The following is a 7412-nucleotide window of genomic DNA, read 5'->3' on the forward strand; positions in this document are numbered from 1 at the left end:
AATCTTGGTAATTCCCTACCCGGATATAGCGATTTGTTAGGCGCACCTCTTTGTAACCGAAAACGTAAAACAGCACTGTCGCTGGTGATATCGAAAGACTATATTTAAACTATTTAGACTAAAAATAAGCACGTGGTATATTCGGTGTTGGGACATGTCTACTATGGATGTAAAATTTCAGGGTACTTCTCATTTGAAGTTCTGAACTAGCCGAACGCACACTGCACAGGATGCGATTTACGATGACTGTATCGTACATGTGAAGAGCAAATTACTGCCGGTTTCTTCGAGAAATGTCGAGAAAAGCAAACTTTGCTGAAAGACGACCAAATCTTTATTTCAGTCTCGGAGGAAAATATAAATGCAGAGCGATGACATACAGTCGCCACTCTAGCAAGTCAAAGTGGAACATTTGATGTTGAGACCCTTTTGAAACGCGCAGAGAAAAGGTTTGAAGGTGAAGTATCCAGCCGGTCCAAATATTCTGGCAAAGAAGGTCACGAAGTCACAGCCAAGCTGATTCACAACGTCCGCAGGAGCGGTGGTGAAAACGTAGCTGACGAGGCACTGGAAAAGTGAACGAGGAATTAAAGCAAAGAAATAAAACGAGCTCATCACACGCGCTGTGGGAATAAAGGTAGCACGAAGCATTTCGCAGGCAGGTAGCTGTCGCACACAGTTTGATGTTCTTCAAAGCTTTACCAGATATACCCACTGTTGTGTACATCGAACCAATTTTCTACATTTTTGCCCGATGTACAAACTTCTGTTGCGTACATAAAGTGAGTGTGTGGGCATCAGATGAGCGTTGCAGCAGCAGTCAGATGACGACCCCGGCGAATACATGGCGATACGGCGAAGTAGATTTAAAAGTGTAGCAGTATATATTCCCCTGGCGCTAATGTTATTTACCCGAATTTCAATGCGCTCGTAATGAGTATGCACGTATGTAGATGTATTATACCACGTGTTACATTAATGATGGTACTTACGAAAGCTCATTGTTTGTATTACGGATGTGTGCGATGCTGATGTTGCCTGGAGTTGGCCCCCTGGGCCCCTGAAACTATATGTTTACACCTTTCTTGCCAGGGTGGCCTTCAACACTGTACTTTGCGCAAGTTGTAAATAAACTTGAACAGTGTGACGACAAGGACATCACATTTTTTTTTTGTTGCACTGCGTCAACGAAACGTTGAAGCCAGTTTGGCTACGACTTCTGCCACTCCCAAAGGGGGCGCTCGAGCTTCAACCCAACCTTCGGACCCGTGAATTCTTTAGCATGAAAGAAGCCCCGAACGATGCGATACCGGCAACCTACTTACCGACCACAAAGTGCCTGGGGTGAGCGAACGAATGCTTTGCATTGAAATGATGCGTTCAACACATAAATATGTAAGCGCACTCTCTGGGCTATATTTTCTTGAATCAGAATGAGTAAAATCCCCTTTAATTAAGATAAAGCGAGTTTACAGTACATTTGAAAACACCATTACGTGCTTTTTTTTAAATTTTTGCGTAGCTCTTGCTTTCGTATTTCAAACAAGAAGCTAGGCAAATTTTGAGGCTTCAAAGGCAACGAAAAGTGAGATTTTCAAATGTGTTTGCACACTTTCTGGGTAATGCTCAACGACGTTGGTAACAACATATAATGTGTTTCATCCACAGATGGTCTTGGGTATTATTAGCAGTATTGTCAGAATATTTTCGTCACAATTTTACTGATTTACTGCATAGTCATCAACCTGTAATTACGGTATGGTGCCGTCATTTGTCGATAGTGCAACAAATATTCAATGGCATTTTCTTTTAGGCGGTGACCAGTTCCAAATCCATAGTGAGTGCAGCGTCGTTTGGACGTAAAGAACGGGAATCGTCACGTTATCGGATCATGTCGCGGCGGTCTACTAGTACCAGACGCCACTGACGCGTACACGCATTGCATGGCGTCTGAGAAAGCTCGTGCAAAAAGTACGCCGCGGCGATCTTGGAGGCCAAGTCAGCGCTGTGGCCGTGGTGCCAAGGACAGTGTCCGTTGAGCACAGGACAATACACGAGAGGGGCGAGCATGTTCCCCTGCGTTGCCAAGAGAAGCAAACAAGTGGAAAGGCCACTTTGGCAGCTTTCGGCGCATTGTCGTTGCATGGCCTTCCACCACCATAGTCCGGCTATCGGATATGAAATACTCCGTCCGGAATATTTTGTTGAGCGGGAAAGGAAATTAGGAAGTGCATGATCCGTAAAAGATATGGGTAAACGTTTGGTCTATCTGGTTTAGGCTAGTAAACGACAGCTAATAACCATAGTAACGATAGAGACACTTACCGCCAAAACTCTTAGGGTTCCAAGCAATGCTGGCTCCTGGAAGAAAGACGGAGAGTAGTGCCGTATAATCTCATCTATGTGCCCTCACGTGAGCTGCAAATATATTGTAATTTGTAGTCTACTGCTGCTGTGTTTGCAATTGAGAAATTGTGTTGCACATTCAACTAAAGAAATGCTGGGCAAGTTGGTCCTTTTTCATTCTCCGCTGATGCACGAATTTCGGAGTGCGTGCAATAAGGTGCTCGAGTGCCCTCAAAGTGAATGCGAGTACACCAAATGTAGGCAAAGTACAAATGACCTGAAAGTGGCTTCAGTGCGATTTTCTTACATTTTTACGACCTTCCATTACTTGCAGTGGAAATTGCGTACAATGAGCTAATTTCATCTTCCATTCAAAGAAGCCATTGCACGTTCTTACTTCTTACATTTTACACCATTGTTCTGTACTCCTTGAATATTCGCTTTTTTTAGGCGGACAATTTCTGAGTTGTACTGCTTGTATAAGCGAGATGAAGTAGCCGGCGTCCTTCGTGATGCAAGATATTCCGACACGCATAATAACTACAAGAAAAGTTTTTATTTCAGTTCTAGGGAAAACTTCATGGCAACGTGAGTTTTTTGCACGACAACTCAGGTTTGTTTTGTAATTTTCATCAGGTTGATATAAACTACAGATGTGAAGTTTGCATACTCGAACGTAGCAAAGAAATATCCTTCGATATGGCGCAGTGTTGCGCCGGTCAGCGTAAGCTGAGTCATCTGAATATGCTTCGACATAATAAAAAAAGACGCCTTAGGGAAAGCGGTTGAAAATTGCGATGGACTGTTTATCCTTTATCTCCCTCTCCTAGTGGAAAAGCTGTAGGTTTTCCAACAGCTGTGGACGAACTTGAATATCTCGACAGCGTAGAAGCGCGTGCACTGCATTTGCTCAAGAACACTCGAGGTCATATCCAATGGTAGGAATAGGGTAAGCATATCGTCGCGTAGAAAGACAAAAGTACGTAGTTAAAGCGCATCTCTAATGCGATCATCATAATAAAAAGCTACTAAAGTAGAGTGACAACGCGCAGGGGCGTCTGCTCTAGCTTTAAGTTTGCTTTTTCGTATACGCCTGATACGAGGAAAGACGAGTAGAGAAAACGTGTCCTCACATCCACTGGCTTGTTTTGGACGCAGGTAAGTCCAGTATCCTTCAAGCACTGAAATTCGAAAGGAAACAAAAACAGCAACATTGAACGTGAGCAGGGCTACTACATGTATTGACAGTGGGAGAATACAAAATCAACTGTAAATAAAAACGGGCGGTAAAGTGTTATGCACCTACATAATTTAGACAAGATAAAGGCAGTACGGAGAAGCAACGCTAAGGTAGCAAAGCCGACCAGGCCCCAAGTGAGACACATCCTGTTGTCTTTAACGTTTAAAATGCGAAACAATGGCGGGCTATTCAAAAACACGTTCCACGTTCATTGTTTCTTCAGGGGTACATGCGTATCGTTAATTGCATAAAAGAGATTCGTCCATTCAATAGTGCTACAAAGTGGTCTTCGTGCTGCCCTAAGAAAATAGCAAGGCGTGATTAACAAAAAAAAGACCAATATACGAAGAGGTGCACGGTGTTGTTCTCACTAAATTCTTTAGACTAATAGACATTTCGAAATATGCGAATGACAAGCTCTTGTCCTTGGATAATTACAAAACTCGTCGATGCTCATCACCCATTTTGGGGAACTCTACAACAGCGCAAAAAGTAGGGCTCTAATGTTAGTTTTCTCTAATCACAACGTGCAGTTTTCTGCACAACGTGCCGCGTGTCGCCTCAAGGCGGAACGTTTGACACGATCGTCTATGACTACTGCAAACGCCACCCACAGAGTTTGGTCTATATTGCCCTTAGACGCGCAACTAGCTTGCACAGACTCTTCCTCACTAACAAGGAGCAAGATCACAAGTTCTCACTGACGTCATCGTGGCTGCTAACACTGGCTAGTCGTGGCTGTCGAACTTTTCCATGAATTGCGAGCTATTTGACCCGATGAAATGTTTGGTTTATTTGAAAATGGCCTAACTTCCCAGCAGTACACGCGTCAAGCAGTCTCTCAAGGTGCCTTTTCAGCTCAGTCTTTGTTTTCAACATCGCTCAATGTAGGCTAAAGGAAACGTTACCAGACTCAGCCAGTTGGCCGCTGTACGCCGATGACAACGCATGTGGTCTTCAGAAGTAACTCATTTGTAGGCCGGCGCATGGTTACCAAAGGCGAGAACGCCTACGCGTGCATATCTTCAGATAAAAACCCTCAACATTCTAACAGAAAATGCGTGTTAGTCACTTTCTCGCAAAAATATAAAACTTCATATTCGGTATGTATCAATGGTCGACATATTTCATAGAGAAGAATCCATGAATTTCCAATCATCATTGTGGATGGCGGCCATCCCAGGAGCTCTCATGCTGCCTGCCTGGGGAAGAGACTCATAGAATAATCATATTTTCAAAACCATGGCTGAAAAGGCATGTTTCAGCTGTACGGATCGAGTTTGTTGAGCTACTGCACTCGAATACTTTCAAGAACCGAAAAGTAATATCTCATAGTGTTTGAGGGTAAAAACATCCAGGTGCTCAGTAGTGTTCTGCAGTTCAGTGATGCGTTTCAAGAATCGCAACGATTGATATCGCCAGGGATCATTTCATCAGTACGTGTATCAATCACTACAGAGACTCCTTGAGGTAATTTTCGGCACCTTTTTCGCCTCCATTCCCAACACCTTGCTCCTTATTTAGGCATGTGGACGGGACGAAGAATATTCAGGCATTGTAGTCTCATAACGCTCCTCTCTTCCACCTCGTTTCTTGCCTGCAGCAAGGCAACTGCCTATGTCATGGTTTGTCCGGCAACCACCATTGCACCTCAACATTCTATGAGTGGGACAGTAATCATAATTGCCGACATTTGGCCTGGCGCACGACGCTTTGCATCTAACCCATTACGAGTAGCCCAACAAACTTCGCCATCATAGGAAATGGTGCCTGTTTAACTCTAAGAGGTTCCTATGGTGTGATGGCCTTTCCACCGACATCTAACTACAAAACGTTAAGTACTAGTCACTTCACAGCATCGGCAGGGTTAGAACTTGTCGCCCTCCATAGCACAATTTTTATGTTAATCAACAGTAACACTACCTCTGGGATATATTCAATTCAAAGGCAGCTCTAAAACGTATTTTGCCAGCTAAGCGTAGTGGTACACATGAACAACTGGCGTGAGAAATTAGATTACGGTACCATCAAGCAATATGCACAGGCCATGATATATTATATGAGTAGAAGCCGGGGCACTGCGGTGTAATCGGCAATCAAATTGCAGACAGAGCTGACGGTGAGGAACGCGAAGAAGTTTCTATACTCTCGATTTCGTTGTAGGGAACAAAGACACATGGCACCTCAGTGCTCCTGCTCGCCCCACAATGCTAGAAAAGTGTAATTACATCAGAGCTCAAAAACTGGCGTCTACGTGCCATGTAACCATCTGGGAAATTACAGTTTTTATTCTGTTTTGTTCGACGTGAAGAACGTTTACTTTACGTACCCATATTCTTTGGTAAGTACAAGGCCAGCAGTGCGGAATGTACCCCAAGTGGCAAAGAAGAAAGTTTAAGTTACCTTGCATTCGTGTTATCTTCCCAAAATAAGACGCATGCTTTTTGACAGCTTTAGAAATAAATTATCATCATTAAAAAAGGAAGGTGTCTGGGTGTGCTGCTTCATGCATCTTCGATGTGCAAAGCCGCAACCGCGCCGAGGCACTACCTTGAGGTGCAAAAAGCCTGTCAGAGATAGTGGGTACACATAGGGTTTGCCGTCGCGGAAGCCGCAATTCGATATAAGTGCGCTGCGTTACGGTTTCTGTTATTGGGAGACTAGCAGCACACACGCAGTCCACAGAATACCCCTACCACCTGCAGTAGTCTAGGTGCTAGTGTGAAATGTTCAATGTCATCAGTTTGAAATGCAAAAATGACAGCGAAGAAGGAAGAAAATATGCAGCGCAAGCCCACATTTCGCTGTTGTTTTGTTTTCCACGTACGTTGCACGTTCACGAAGGAAATAGTAACAGTGCCTTGTACAATGTGCACTCACTGTTCAAGTAATGCCTGTGTTTTTACAGTGATCTCCCATCGGGGCCGATGCATCAAACTTCAAGAGGGCCCACGGGACACGGCTTGAGAAAAATACTTTGTCTCTTACCGTAGCGAAAGGAGTGTCTGTTACAACCTTGATGTCAATAGGCTTTCCACACACCGCCTGTTTGCTAAACTTCACGGCACTGCATGATATCTTGATTACGCCTCCTGTCGCATCATTGATGGTCTTGCAAAGATCAATGAGCAACGTTGACCCGGCACCTGAAACGACAAGCACAGCGTTCCTGTAAATAAATGGGTGCCTAAATAACAACGCGATACATATAAATGAGATCAAAGCGCGTAGATTATTACTTATTTTGTAAGCTGCTAAGGTTACATGAATATTCAACAATGAAATTAGTACGGAAACTGGCACCTTTTAAACGAAGACCTATTGTGAAATTTCCCGAAGTGATAATCTTTTGATGGAAGAACACGGTGTGAGGGCTCTGACAATACAAACAGTTTGCACTTGAACTTTGAACTTCATTTTGTATCTATACAGCGTACACATAACAGGGGCACAGACAAAAAGCCATAAAATCGGCTTGACTAGCTCTGTGTCTGTTATTGGTTTCTTTGGCATCACGTAGCAATGCCTGCATAAATACAAGATGAACAGATGTAGTGGAAAAAAAATAAAGATATAAACAATGTGTGGATAAATGGGACTATCTATACAAAGTTACTTCGTACTGTGGCGAAAAATTGACATCAATGCAGAAATTGTAATTAATTGTAATTGTATAACGATTCAACATGTGACCACATATTTTAGACAGACAGCGCAAACATACGTCTGCGTTAAGAAGTTTTCCGGAAACTTAATGAAAAATTAGGCATAAGAATCGCATTTGCAGTGCATATTGGAGACAATAATCTTGCTATTACTTTAAAAG

At 43.3% G+C, this 7412-nt stretch overlaps 1 long non-coding RNA gene across 1 annotated transcript; it reads right to left on the reverse strand.

Moving 5' to 3' along the window:
- Positions 1-427: 427 nt before the first annotated feature.
- Positions 428-6706, reverse strand: LOC135909748 (uncharacterized). The gene is made up of 4 exons (XR_010566776.1): positions 6575-6706; positions 3480-3527; positions 2326-2361; positions 428-567 (listed from the first exon to the last, which is right to left on the reverse strand). It is a non-coding gene; the product is annotated as an uncharacterized lncRNA (long non-coding RNA).
- Positions 6707-7412: the final 706 nt, after the last annotated feature.

The sequence above is a fragment of the Dermacentor albipictus genome, chromosome 8 (assembly GCF_038994185.2).
Source record: "Dermacentor albipictus isolate Rhodes 1998 colony chromosome 8, USDA_Dalb.pri_finalv2, whole genome shotgun sequence".
In the NCBI taxonomy this organism is placed as follows: domain Eukaryota; kingdom Metazoa; phylum Arthropoda; class Arachnida; order Ixodida; family Ixodidae; genus Dermacentor; species Dermacentor albipictus.